At 41.6% G+C, this 13,049-nt stretch overlaps 2 protein-coding genes across 6 annotated transcripts in view; one reads left to right on the top strand and one right to left on the bottom strand.

Moving 5' to 3' along the window:
* Positions 1-13,049, bottom strand: part of LOC139810695 (uncharacterized) — a 163,103-nt gene that overhangs the window by 86,750 nt on the left and 63,304 nt on the right. The gene's annotated exons all lie outside the window — the stretch shown is intronic.
* The window catches only part of Scalloped (TEA domain transcription factor 1 homolog scalloped), a 166,016-nt gene that overhangs the window by 93,334 nt on the left and 59,633 nt on the right, over positions 1-13,049 (top strand). The gene's annotated exons all lie outside the window — the stretch shown is intronic.

Genomic DNA, 13,049 nt, shown 5'->3' with positions numbered 1-13,049 from the left:
ATTAAATACATTTCTTTTTCAATTGCTCTCACGCAATTTCGCATAACACGCAACATTTCTTTATTATCCAGGAATATTTTATATAAGAATATTAAAAGTGTAATTTATATTAGCCGCAATAAAATTCTCTTTCTCAAATGTTCGTATAAATACGTGACAAGTTGCTATAGACATTTATCATAGGTATTCCGTTTATATGTTACTAAATTGCAATACAATGAAGCAGGATTAACTTCCGAGACGCGAACTTGAACGATTAACAACGGTGAATATCACTGATACTCCCGTGCAGTTTGCGAGTTTACGAATTCTGTCTACAAGCCAAGTCGCTATCTTGAACAGACTCGGAATTGCAATCGACCGAATCGCCCGAGAAAGCGCGTCTACCTACCTACGATAGGGTCAATAAAACGTCTCGTTAATACCAAGGAAACACGTACGTTCCCGACGACTTTGACAGTAATAACTGACATAAACGCGCGAGTGTCGCACGACGGCAGCGACGGCGGCGACGACGGTTTAACGACAACTCCACCGAAGGGACGGACGACGACGCGATGCTTTCGTTGAGTTACGGGTCCGCCCTAATTACCTGATTTAATTATCGCGACGGAATTATCGGGCCGTCCGCGTCTCACGCTCGGAACAATCTCGACACCCGTCGCGCTTGCCGATATCGAGCTGCGGCGATGAATGATCGCGTCAGCGATCGATCAATTTACGATTTCTCCGCCTTTCCCTGCCCTTTTCTTACACTCAGCTCAGCTCGCGCGTTCCTCGTCTTCCCCCTCGGGTCTTCAGCTGCGATCACTATCGCGCTTCCATTGTCTAAATAATCGGTGATCCGTAAGAGCGAACGGTCGTGTCGACATGTTACGTGCACGATCGACGATTTAGCATCGCTCGTCAGACGTTGAAAGATGACGCCAGCTCGGAGTGACGGCGATATCGACGGGTTATATCTGTCGTTTGAGCCAGCACTGCGAAATATATATCGTCTACCATTTTTAACTCATTACTATTATTATCTACATTCGAATAGCGCGTAACTATTACGATCTGGCTCTGAATCTACTGAATAAATATTGATGATTTATATTAATAGATACGAACTCTAAAAGCAGTTATATTTTTCATTTTTATTGATTATGATTAAGATTACAGAAAAGTAGTCGCGTATGAAATCATGATAATACTGAAAGGGATCCGCAAGAAACATCGATATCAAGCAATCATCGATGGTTAAGTACTTATGGACGAATCGATGTTTTGCCATCGATGCACCGTCTTACGTTCTTCGAGATTTTTATCTTTACACATTTAGTTCACTAACTGGTTTTGTCTTTGACTATATGTAGTATAAGAGTATGGACTGCCAGTATAGGCTGATGCATATCCTATAGCAAAATCAAACGAGAAGTGTTCCCAAGTGTAACGGCTTTTGGTCAATCACAATCCGCGTAAAAATAAAATCAGCTATCTTTACCAAATTCTGTTATATTATTTAACTATAAACTATATATAATAAATATTAATAATATGCTTATATAAACACAGGTTATCCATTATCGTTATCGTTTATTAATGTTTATATAGGTATTAATAGCTCTACCTATATACAGTTATGTACAAAATAATAGCACCGGCTGAAAAAAATGAAGAAATTCTAAATTTTAACAAAATTCAATTTTTTCATTGTTATCTCTTTGTAATAATGAGAGGTTATGTTTTATGTTTTTATTAATTGATGTATCCATTTAATAAATAAAATTAAGTAATTTTCTGTTGATTAATTTTAAAATTTGGAATTTTCTTCATTTTTTCAGCCGGTACTATTATTATGCACCTAACTGTATATAAATAAAATAATTTTATTTTGAGACAAATTTCTCACATCACATATCTAAAAAGGCTTATGGTTTTATTTCTCGGGTTTATTTATGTAGCGCGTGCTATTACAATCTTCTATATAGCATTAACTAGGCATAATTTAATTTTTTAAATAATTAACACAAGTGTACCTATACTCTTTAGTTCTTGGTTAGTGAGGGCCACTTTTTTACAACCAGCGTGTTAGCTACTAACTTTACACTGCTTCTGCAGTTATTAGAATATTAAGCATAGAATACTATTAATATAAATTTCGTATTATAGCCATTACATTTTAGGGATCTGCAAAAAACATCGATGTCAAAAGTAATCATCGATGTTAGACTCAATATTTATCGAGTATCGATGTCAATCTTATCAATGCGGAACCTTAGATAATACTCGACAGGCGATGATAAAATGACGTGCTTCGTGAAATATCAGTGTTGCGATCAAATTTGATTCAAGAGCGTGACAGAGTCGTACAAGATCGTTACGTTCTAAACTTCAAGTTGGAGCAAAAGATGAAGACGCAATGTGCATAAAGAAATCTGTCGTGTTTAAATACATAGGCGAGCAAGTAGCTGTTGGCAGGCGGCGCTAACAGGAACAGGAGCATTTATTCCGCCGGCATGTGGCGGACGTGTGGCGTTTATCGCGTCGCATTAAAGATCGATCGTGCGATAGGTATAAGGTGGCTTCTTCGAGGAAGGATAAAAGTGCAAACGCGCTCGCGCTCCACTTAGAATGCAAAGTAGCGCGCGCGTTTGTTAATGGACGGCGAGGGGTGGGGAACGCTGTCCCGTGGAAGACCGAGCTAGTTTCGGTCAATGCGAAATCAATCCGCATTATCGGCAACCATTTCTCGACGTCGCTCGATACCTTTTTTTCTCCTCACGGCGCGATCGCCGACGCCGATCATCAATTTACTCGGCGAAGGCGCGGCGCGAATTGCAGACGCGCGAGGTATACACGCCGCGCCGCGCGCAGGAGTTGCAGCGAACACTTGGAGGCGACGCCGACGGTGAGTCACGCAATGTGACATTTGACCCCCACCAATGCGCCGCCGGTCGCCGGTCGCTGCCGCGTGGTGCATCCAGTGGTTCTCAGACGAGAGGGTAACAACACAATAGAAGCTGATTCTGTCCGATCGTATTTTCTTGCAATCGCGATATCTCGATCGGCGAGACGCCGATCTTATTTTTAAGTTTAACGGGCGATTAAATTGAAGAGCGTAATCCCCGTAAATTAAACTTTACTGTCGCGAATGAACAACTGGATCTAATTCCGTCAAAGACATTTTCAAATTGATCTTATTTTAATGTAATCGTTATTTGGAACTTAGGTACCGATCTATCTAGCATTGCAACGTGAATTCTAGATGAATAACAAATTTATTCAGCAAAGCAATGAATATTCATTTAGTTTCGGCTAGTTTGAATTCGTCAGTGCACATTGGGCTTGATCTCGTTTGTAGATAGAACGTTAGACAGTAACTAAAAATACGACGCATGACAGTGACAGGACAGACGGTTCAATCGGATCGTCATGGTGGCTGTCAACCTCCGTTAACTCTCTTCCCGTTCTCTTCCTGTTCTCTTATGACTTTTCGTTGCTTCTACTAGGAGACACGAAACTTGTTGACCTCGCGCGTTGGCCAACCGCCAAGAGCCAACCAGAACCAAAATTATGCCTTTCCGCTACCAGTTGGTATCTTTTCCGTCTACTTCATATACGACATCATGCACGTGCGATCATTGAAGATTTGTTTTATTTTATATCGATTACAGTATTATCAAAGTTGTACAGCACGATCGAATACTCTTGAAAAGTGGAGCGTCACATCCGATAATGTTACCCGCTATTTGTCCTAGTATAGATCAATCAATAATAGCAACTCTAATTCTAATCGAATTGTGATGAGAGAGATACAAGATTGACTGACTAAAAAAAATCGACTTTACAAAATAGAAGTAAATGCTGCATTTGCACGCAGCATGTATATATGTATGTGTATAGATGTATAGAAAACCACTGCACCGGGATGACCACAAGTGCAAAATAAATGGAGCAAGTCAAAGCGAGTGGAAGCGAACGAGTTTTTAATTTCGGATCGATACACCCTCTACGTCTAACCGTTGGAGTATCATTATTGGACAGCATTGAGATTGCACGGTCTATCTGCGCTCGCCTCGGTATACTCGCAGAATTTTCGAACATCGAGAAAGAAAGAGGAAGCGCAAAGAGAAACACTTCACATAATAACCACGCGGCCCGTATAAATTACGGGGAATCCGCCCCTGAGATTATTCTCGTTTCCCGGTTACGCGTGAGAGAATCAAGAATTGTCGTCGACATCGTCGTCGTCGTCGTTGCTGTGTCGTTGCCGTATCGTGGTATATATTACGCAATCGTATTGGGCGCCTTGGATGCGCGCATGTGTACCGTACAACCAGTCAGCCAACTAACCAACCTACCTACCTACCTACCTACCTACCTACCTACCTACCTATCTAGCTACCTATACCTATACCTACCTACCTACCTACCTACCTACCTACCTACCTACCTACCTACCTACCTAGCTAAAGGATCATAAGCGGAGGAACGAGAGAGGAGGCGGGCTTCCGAAGCCTCGGAACCATTTCCACGAAGTGGATTCTAATTACGGCCGTGGATGATACCCGTTTTCCCTGCGTTCACACAACCCCATCTCCCGATTCTTCTCTTCAACTCCTCGTTTCCTCTCTTCGTCTCTCATTCGATCCCTACCCGGAGAATTTCCGCATCGAGAACCGAATCTCCAGCTCTCTTTCTCTCCGTTTTTTAATCTTTCTCTCTCTCTCTCTCTCTCTCTCTCTCTCTCTCTCTCTCTCTCTCTCTCTCTGTTTATTCCTCTCTCCTCTTCCTCGTTTCGTCCACCTTCTTTCGACACGAGCTCGTCGGATGGATCGAGCTCCGATCGATTTTATTTTTTTCGCCATCCTACGGCACGCGCTAGGCGGCGGCGACCTCGCTAGAAAATCTAATTTCGCGTCTACTTTCTTTCCGCTTCCAACGATTTTTCTTCGTTTTGCGTGTCGCGCGGTCAGTCGACACGCAAAAGACCGATAGACGGCTCTGAAATCCACGATAGGATGAAAAGCCAAATGCACGTCGAGTGTCCAAGTTCGAGGATGCTGAAACATTCGCGCAAAGCGGCTAATCAATGATAAAAAATTTGTAAACTGATTTCATAATATCCGAAAGTTAAATAGTAATTTTTAATAGCGCTGTATAATAAAATCATCAAAGTATACTACGTGATGCTAATTTCAAATAATTTTTATTATAGTTTTGTGCACAAGTTATATCCTACTTCAAAGATCATAATTCTTAGAATTAACTAAAATCTTTTCTAGCCTTTTTGCATTCAGCATTCTTTATCATTCTTTAGATAACCATGTTATTGCTTAATCGCTTAATGTATGATATTGCAACAAATAGCGAGGATTATTCCTTTCAATCAGATCACCTTTCAAGCACTTTTCTTGTTTCTTGCGTTTGAAATTTAGTCTTTCTGGCTTAGGTCTATATTTCAGTTGCTCAGTTATACATGCACGGTTAATGATACCTGGTTTCGGCCATCGATCACCGTCGTACATGAAAACTTTGTCCGTCCGGTTGATTAATTCTTCAAATTACCAGCGAAACCGGCTCGTTTACGCGTGTCTACTTCTCGGGTACGGGGTAATCCGTGGTGAGGCACTCAGACCACAAGATGAGGATATAGGGCGAAACACGAGAGATGGGGAGAAGCAGGAGGTTCTTGCAGCTATACAGCTGGGAGATTTATTCGCGAGTTTATCCGTTTTCACGTCGCCACCGAGTGGATACGAGATGAGCACGGAGTGAGATAGAGCGAGAAACAGTGAGAGACGAAGATGGAGAGGATACACGGTTAGGAAGGCGGGGGTGCTTGCGGGTTGAACGTCCTCGGCATCGAATATAAATAGCGTCCCGACGTCCGACGTTCGTCCACCTCCTTCTCCACTTCCTCGTGGTTCTTCGTCTTCTCCTAAGTCTACTTTTTGCTTACTTGACCTGGCTGGTCAACCCTCGCGCGCGACGTTGACATCTTGACTTGAAACCTCGCTGATCATTTCACTCTGCGTTATTTCTGTTAACGAAATATAGATGATAATAAAAGCTAGATTCTCTATTGATATCATCAGGGTATTTTATAGTAGGAAGATGCTCGTAAAATTCGTTATATGCAGCTTTACTTATTTTGATACAAAAATATAGAATATATACGTTGATAATACTTGCCTGTGACTACGATGCTTGAAATACATAATGGAATGCTACTAGTGTGGCCATGTTTAGGAAATATAAGATGTGCTATTTTTAGCACATCTTATATTTCCTAAACATTAATGATTGATATACGTATAATATATGTGGGCTAGAATAGCGTTATTTTCACGGATTATCCGTCCGAGTTCAGGAATATGTATATTATACCTGAATACGGGAAGCACAGGTTGCGTTGATGAACTTTCCAAGTGGGCGACTTAAGCCGCGCCAAGCCGAGGCAGCGAGTCGGCGAATTATCGCCGCGGAAGCAGAAGCAACTTGTCTGGTATGCCAAAATCGATAAAGCGCATCCACCTGGGGTGCTCGCTCACCATCGTCATTGCCGTCGCTGCCGTCGATCCACCTCGGAAATTCGTTCAACGGAAACGAGATGCGAGTAGGAGAATTTATTAAAGTTTCAAGGTTGCTCTCGAGAACGTTTCGCATCGTCGTTACTAGCCGGTTGATCGTGCGGGGATACACGGTGGCCGCGTTTCTTTTTTCTCGGAAGGGTACCGGAGAACGCGGGGAATAAACGCTGGATCGACATGTCGTCGCGGCGACGATAAACGTGACGACCGTCTAGCACGAAAGGTCGCGTGTGTGTCTATCCTGAAGATCCCGAACTGGGTTAATCGGTTCAGAATCCTTCTTACCCCTATAATGGCCGGGGTAATCGGAATTAAACCTGGAATTAGCATCCACCGGCTGAACGCGATGGAGCCGCCGCCGCGCCGTCGCGCGCCGCGGTGGAGGAGTGCGCGGATGTTCATGAATACTTCAGTTCCGTTTTTCGTTTAGCACCTGCTCGTCGAGCAACGTTAATTTTATCCGATAGTAACTCGCGGTTCTCAGCGGTATCTCAGAATCTCCAATACCCAATTAAAAGATTATTTGGAGAATATTAGTCAATTTTCTTCTCTAAAAGGAATTTCTCAAGGAACATTAATTTTGATATTCGACTTCAAATATTTTAATAAGTAAATTTTGAATTAAAATTTTGTGAAAGAATAATGCTTTCTTTTTTAACTGAACTACATGTATTGACGAAAATGATCAAAACAATATTTATTAATTCTTTATTATCAAACCTACCTGAACTAACAAAGTTTCATTATTTTTTTATTTACACACATTTTTTCCCGGAAAGATTTCTTTCTTCAGAATTTTATAATTTTTACTATTGTACAGCTTGTAATCGTTGTCTTAACAATGCTTTTTTAATGGAACAATGATCGTTTATTTTAATCTGACCTCAGTGGTTGAAAAAATAGTTGGTATAGGTTCAAAACGTTCAGTGCATGCAGTACTATACCTATTTTTATTTCAAAAATAAATCTGGCGCGATAAGCTATAATTAAGCGATAAGGAAATTAAAAGAAGATAGACGTGCTGTTCTCTACGAGGGCTCGCGGTTCTCAGCGGTGACGTATCCAACTTGGTTGCTCCACATCCGAACACGGAGAATTTCCCGTCAGTGGACGAGAAGGGAGCGCCTCAAGTACGAGAGCTAACTGAATCGGACCGATAATCGCGCCTGGCGTTTGACGAGCAAGTCTAGATATTACGTTACGAGTGCTCGAGCCAAGAAAAGAGAGCCGGCAACAGAGCGGCACCTTGACCTCGCATGAGTCTCCCTCTCCCTCTTCTTCTTCTTCTTTTCCTTTTTCTCCTTCTTTTTCTCCTCCTTCTTCTCTTCTCTCTTTTCTTTCTTCTTCTAAAGCGCCGCGTCTTGGAGGAGAAACCAAAAAAGCCGAACAAGTTTCTCTGTCTCTTACGCTCTTTAAATAGTCTCAGAAAGAGCAATAGGGTTATTGTAATCGTTTAGTGGAAATTAGGGTCTGCGATTGTGATCTTCAAACCTTGAAAACACATCACGTTCTATCATTTTATCGAGAAAATGCGTAAAGAAATTTGAAAACAAGGCTCGTTGTGAACTTTATTACGCCATTGAGTATAAAGGTTAACGTGAAGAGAGCAAAGAAGCTTTTATCTTCTCTTTCGCTCTTTTCTATTTCTCATCTGTTTCCAAAGATACAGATGGCTGTGAAATAGAGAAAGAGGCACGATTGCTCTTTTTCTTTCCAATAATGTTTTTCTTCCTTTTCCCGACATCCGTCGTTTTCTTTTTGATTCGACTCCGCTTGAATTGCCGACGAACAACAGATTGAGGTTCTCAACTCCAAGACTGAAGTGCACATTATCGCTCTAAATCACAAATTTCGCACGTTAAGTGCAAAATAAGGAAAAATAAATCAGGACCCAATTCTTTGTAATGGTTGTTTTTTGTTATATTTTTGAAAAACATGATAAAGCATAATATAATATCTAATTAATATAATATGATGATTAATTAGAAAAATGTAAACGAATTCTATACATATAACAAATTTTCCGTTCTATACGATACTGCGAGATTGCTGGATTGCAGTAATTATTCATGTACTTTTAATGGCTCTGTTTAATTTATTACAAGTTCCAATGTGTACATTGGAATGTGTATATTGTATACATACGTCTACATACGTACGAATACTACAAATATCTCGGCCGACGAATAGAAGAGTTAAAAGGGAAGCAACACCAACGCGGCTGAATCACTGATCCGTCGGCTAATTGACGGATCATTATCGAAATCCAGACGAAAGACGAGGACGATATTGTCGGGTCTACGGAATTGCCCCTGGTAGATTGCATGTACGTCGTTCGAGGCCATGGTGTGCGATATATACACGAGGTCGGCGACGCGCGGAGGGATGGTGCGATGGAAGAAAGAGACAGGGTTGGCGAACGTGGTGGTAAGAGAGACCGGGTGGGCGAGGGAGGATGGAAAGGATATGAGGGAGCTGCCGGTTCAGCTGCATTAATTAAACTAGCGGAGGACAATGAGCCTGTCTGCCGGCTCGCTTGCCTCGTCGTGTAATTCACGCCTCTCACGGAAGAGGAGAGGCGCCCTTCGACTTTGCTTTCCAGTTTGAACCTACGGCCCTTAATTACCTACCTACGCCCTTTCGCTTCTCTCTCTCTCTCTCTCTCTCTCTCTCTCTCTCGCTGTCTGTTTCTCTCTTTCTTTTTCTCTCCATGATTCTTCGTATATGAACGCGCGTCCTTGCTTCAACGCTCGCAAAGACTGCGAAAGCGCAAAACGGCCTGGCGACATTCGAAGCGCTTCGTAGTTTTATTGAATTATTACATCTCGCCATGAATTGAATACTGCCATTTCCAAAGTTAGAAACTCGCATTACTAGTCAATAGTTTCAATGCATTTATTGTATCTGCCGGAAGACTGGAAAATTATCATGATTTTGAACACTGGATAAGTTTTTTTTCCCATTTTAAACGAGCAAGTTTTTAAAATCAGAGAACACTGCTTAACAAGAAAAACATAAAAAGTACGTATAATATAATAAATATCCTAAGAGAAGAATTTACGTTTAAATTAAGCAAGGACGCCGCGAATAACACCGCAATAAGATGAAAGTGAGTAAGACGTCACTTTTCATGGTTGCACACGCAACCTTCATAACGCAGTCAGGACGATCGGCTACAAATTGAAGACGCTAATTTACACACGGTTCGGTGCTCAGGCCTCTGCCTTGGCACCTATTGCCGCCTCTATAGTCATCGTCGTCGTTATAGTCGTCGCCGTCGTCCCAGCGTGTTGCTTATTAACTCGCTCAAGTTTGCCAGCCGAGCAGCAACGGCTAACAAGGTGAACAATGTTTGGCAATTATCTCGGTTAAATGATCCTCCTGAGATGCGGCTGCGGCATGCTACCGCCAGGATTGCCTAGCTGTGTGTTACCTAAAACATCCGCGAGTAGCATATATTGTAACTGAAGAAGCATTTCCGTTTCGATTCAATTTCCTCGAATCAGGGTGCGTGTGGGAACGTAAGATATAGTCGAGTGTTGGGCTAATATACGATCGCGTTCGCCGAGATTAATAGCGAGAATAATAGTCTTTGAAACTTTTACTGGGATTTAAATCGATGTAATTTAGAAGGATATTTTATATATACATGGAACAAAATTGTGTATTTATAAAAATCTTTAACCGTATTTATAATCGCAAGAAGCTTTTACCTTGACAGAATTTTATTTACTTGTCAAAATCTCAGTTTTTTTCTGCTTCTATAAGATTTGCAACAACATCAACATATTCTCATCAAATCTGTGATGGTTATATCTCGTGTGTGTATACATATATATATATATTTTTTTTTATTTAGATGTTAAAGATTTCAAGTTTATTTACGCATTTAGGACAAACATTCCATCTTGCTCTTGCTTTTCTGGATTATATGCATTCGCTGTTTTTGCATTCTTGCTGCATATTTGAGACAATGAGTTCGCTCACCCTCAGTCAAGTGTTGCAGGAGATCAGCGCTCGCGTTCATTGAAGCGCGAACTTTATTGATTCTTGCTGCATCTCAAAATAATCTATCCGGAATTAACTATTCGTTAGCATGACCGACGGAAATGTTTTGTTACGTAAGAAATTACGGTAATAATCGTATAGCATAAAATAGTGATCGTGTTTGCGTATCGCGTATCGTTAACTCGCGCAACGCGCGTGCTTCGCCGCTCACTCTCTAATTTGCGAAAAGAAAGAAAATGAGACACGGCTCGTTTTTGGACGCGTGAGAAACTCGGCACATTAAGAAATCTATATGACTAGGTGAATCGACGTGATATAATTTTGAATCAGAAAGAAATATCTGAGATTAAACGCGGTAATACGTTCGTTGAGTTGGAACCAGTTTTCAGTACTGTAAAATTTTTTAGAAAATGCTTTGGTAAACAACAGAAATATATGTATTGTAGAAATTATTTCCACGCGTTTATAATATTGGGATCAGAGTTCTTTGACGAACGGATCAATTTCAGTCTCTGCTATAGGTATATGAAAATAATTTCCACAACAATAAAAAAAAGTTGGCACGTGCAGGCATAAAGTGCATTTTTCTATATATTTAGACAAAATCTCGGCAAAGGCACGATGAAATTATAGGTATACGGTCTTAATATCTGAGGCTTAAGAGAGAGGAAAAGACTCTTAATCGGACGAAGCCAATTACCGCCGCGGGAGCGTTTGTGTCACTTGGTTCGTAACTCCTTCTTCCTTCCCCTTCCCGCGCATACGCGACTTTACAAAGTCTGGCCGGTGCCAGAGTATCGCCGGTGCGTAATATGCACCCGCGTAATTACGCGAATTATACCGCGTATCGACTTTCATATCGGCAGACTGCGCGCCTTCTCTCTCTTCCTCCCGCCCGTCCAGCCGCCTGCCTATAAGTATCCGTGCGCAACGCTGGGAGACGTAGCCACGAAACGAAACGGCGATCTTATGCAAATCGATTAACGGTGCATCCACGCGCTCTTTTGCCCCCCTCTCGAGGGAGTATAAGGCCCAATATTGGCTGATAAATATTCACCGTGCCCCTCTATATACGGCTTCTCGTCGACTCGTCCCTTCCTCTCCCGTCCCTTTCGGTGGATACATCGTTGCTCGAGGGTCGTTAAAATAATGAACTTCTTAATAAGACGAATTTCTTCGTCCGTTGCACCGTGCCGGCGATATTGCTAGCTTGATAATTCTGTCTGTGTTTTTCTACATGAAATATGCAACTGCTTGATGAGATTGAGATATCATCACACGTCACTTTCAAAATGTTACTATTTTTTATATAGGTTATGTAGGTTATGATATTTTTATTTTGTGCTGGAAGCAAACAATTTATCAATTTTATATAATATATATTCTGTTGTTCGTTTACATATATATTCTGTATTTGACTGTAATTGAGAGTCGATAATACGTCTGAACTTATACATTTCGCGTATAAACATGAAAAATCGTGTTATTGTATCATTATGAAAGATTGATTCAATGTCTTTCGTAAAGAAGTTTTTACAAAAATTGATCGCAAAAGTGCATCGATCTGTATACTGTAAGGAACCGATCTCTTATAGGACCATTTCGTTGTACGAAACTAAACAACAATCTTCGCAGGATCCTACTGGACGATAATCTGCCGCCGCTCGTGAATCGTGATCCGAATCGACGAGAGGTGCCGCCGGCAGCCGCTTTGTCATGCCTCTTGATCGTTTTTTCCCTTTTTCCCCGGTGCATCGACACCAGACCAGAATGACGTAAAACGGATGGGAGGGAAGGTCGGAAGAAAAGAGGCGAGGAGAGAGAAAGATGCGGGAACCGGTTGTTGGCCTCACCGGCAGCTGTCTTGTCGACGAATGCGAAGAGCGGGAGAAGAGCGAAGAAACGCTACACGCTCGATCGACGGCTTCTACGGACTCGCCGAACTAGCCTCTGAAAACGAGGAGAGTTTCGATACTCTCGAGCATGGAGAGAGGCAGGAGAGAGAGCACAACTCCTTCGCTTTTGTTCTTGTTCTATTCCTGCCTTAGTTGTATTATCCTCGAGTTTCTCCTCATTGTCACTCGTTGCATCGGAAACTGTAAATCAACACCATGGATAATGTTTCTCCCACGGGACCGAAGAGAATCAGCTGTTGGACTGGCTTGACAGCGACGGAAACTCAAGGATGAAGGCTGAAGGAGGTGGATGGAAGGAAGACGAGTCAACTTGATTACCTCGACGGTAACAGATCGCGAAATTATCGATCGGGTGTTGCAGCCAAGGAGAACCGAGAAACTACCGATGAAGGATTAATTCTAACGCTTTTCAGTTAACTATTGGATAATAATTTCTATGAATAATAGATGCGGCAATATGTATAGGCCAATCAGTTTATATGTTGATAATATATAAATGTTTTAAATTTAAATACGTGATATGTGACGTTTATGCCGATTGAACGCT

Source organism: Temnothorax longispinosus, chromosome 3, assembly GCF_030848805.1.
Source record: "Temnothorax longispinosus isolate EJ_2023e chromosome 3, Tlon_JGU_v1, whole genome shotgun sequence".
NCBI classification, from domain to species: Eukaryota; Metazoa; Arthropoda; class Insecta; order Hymenoptera; family Formicidae; genus Temnothorax; species Temnothorax longispinosus.
The sequence above is the reverse complement of the archived record's forward strand: the minus strand, read 5'-3'. Positions and strand labels throughout refer to the sequence as shown.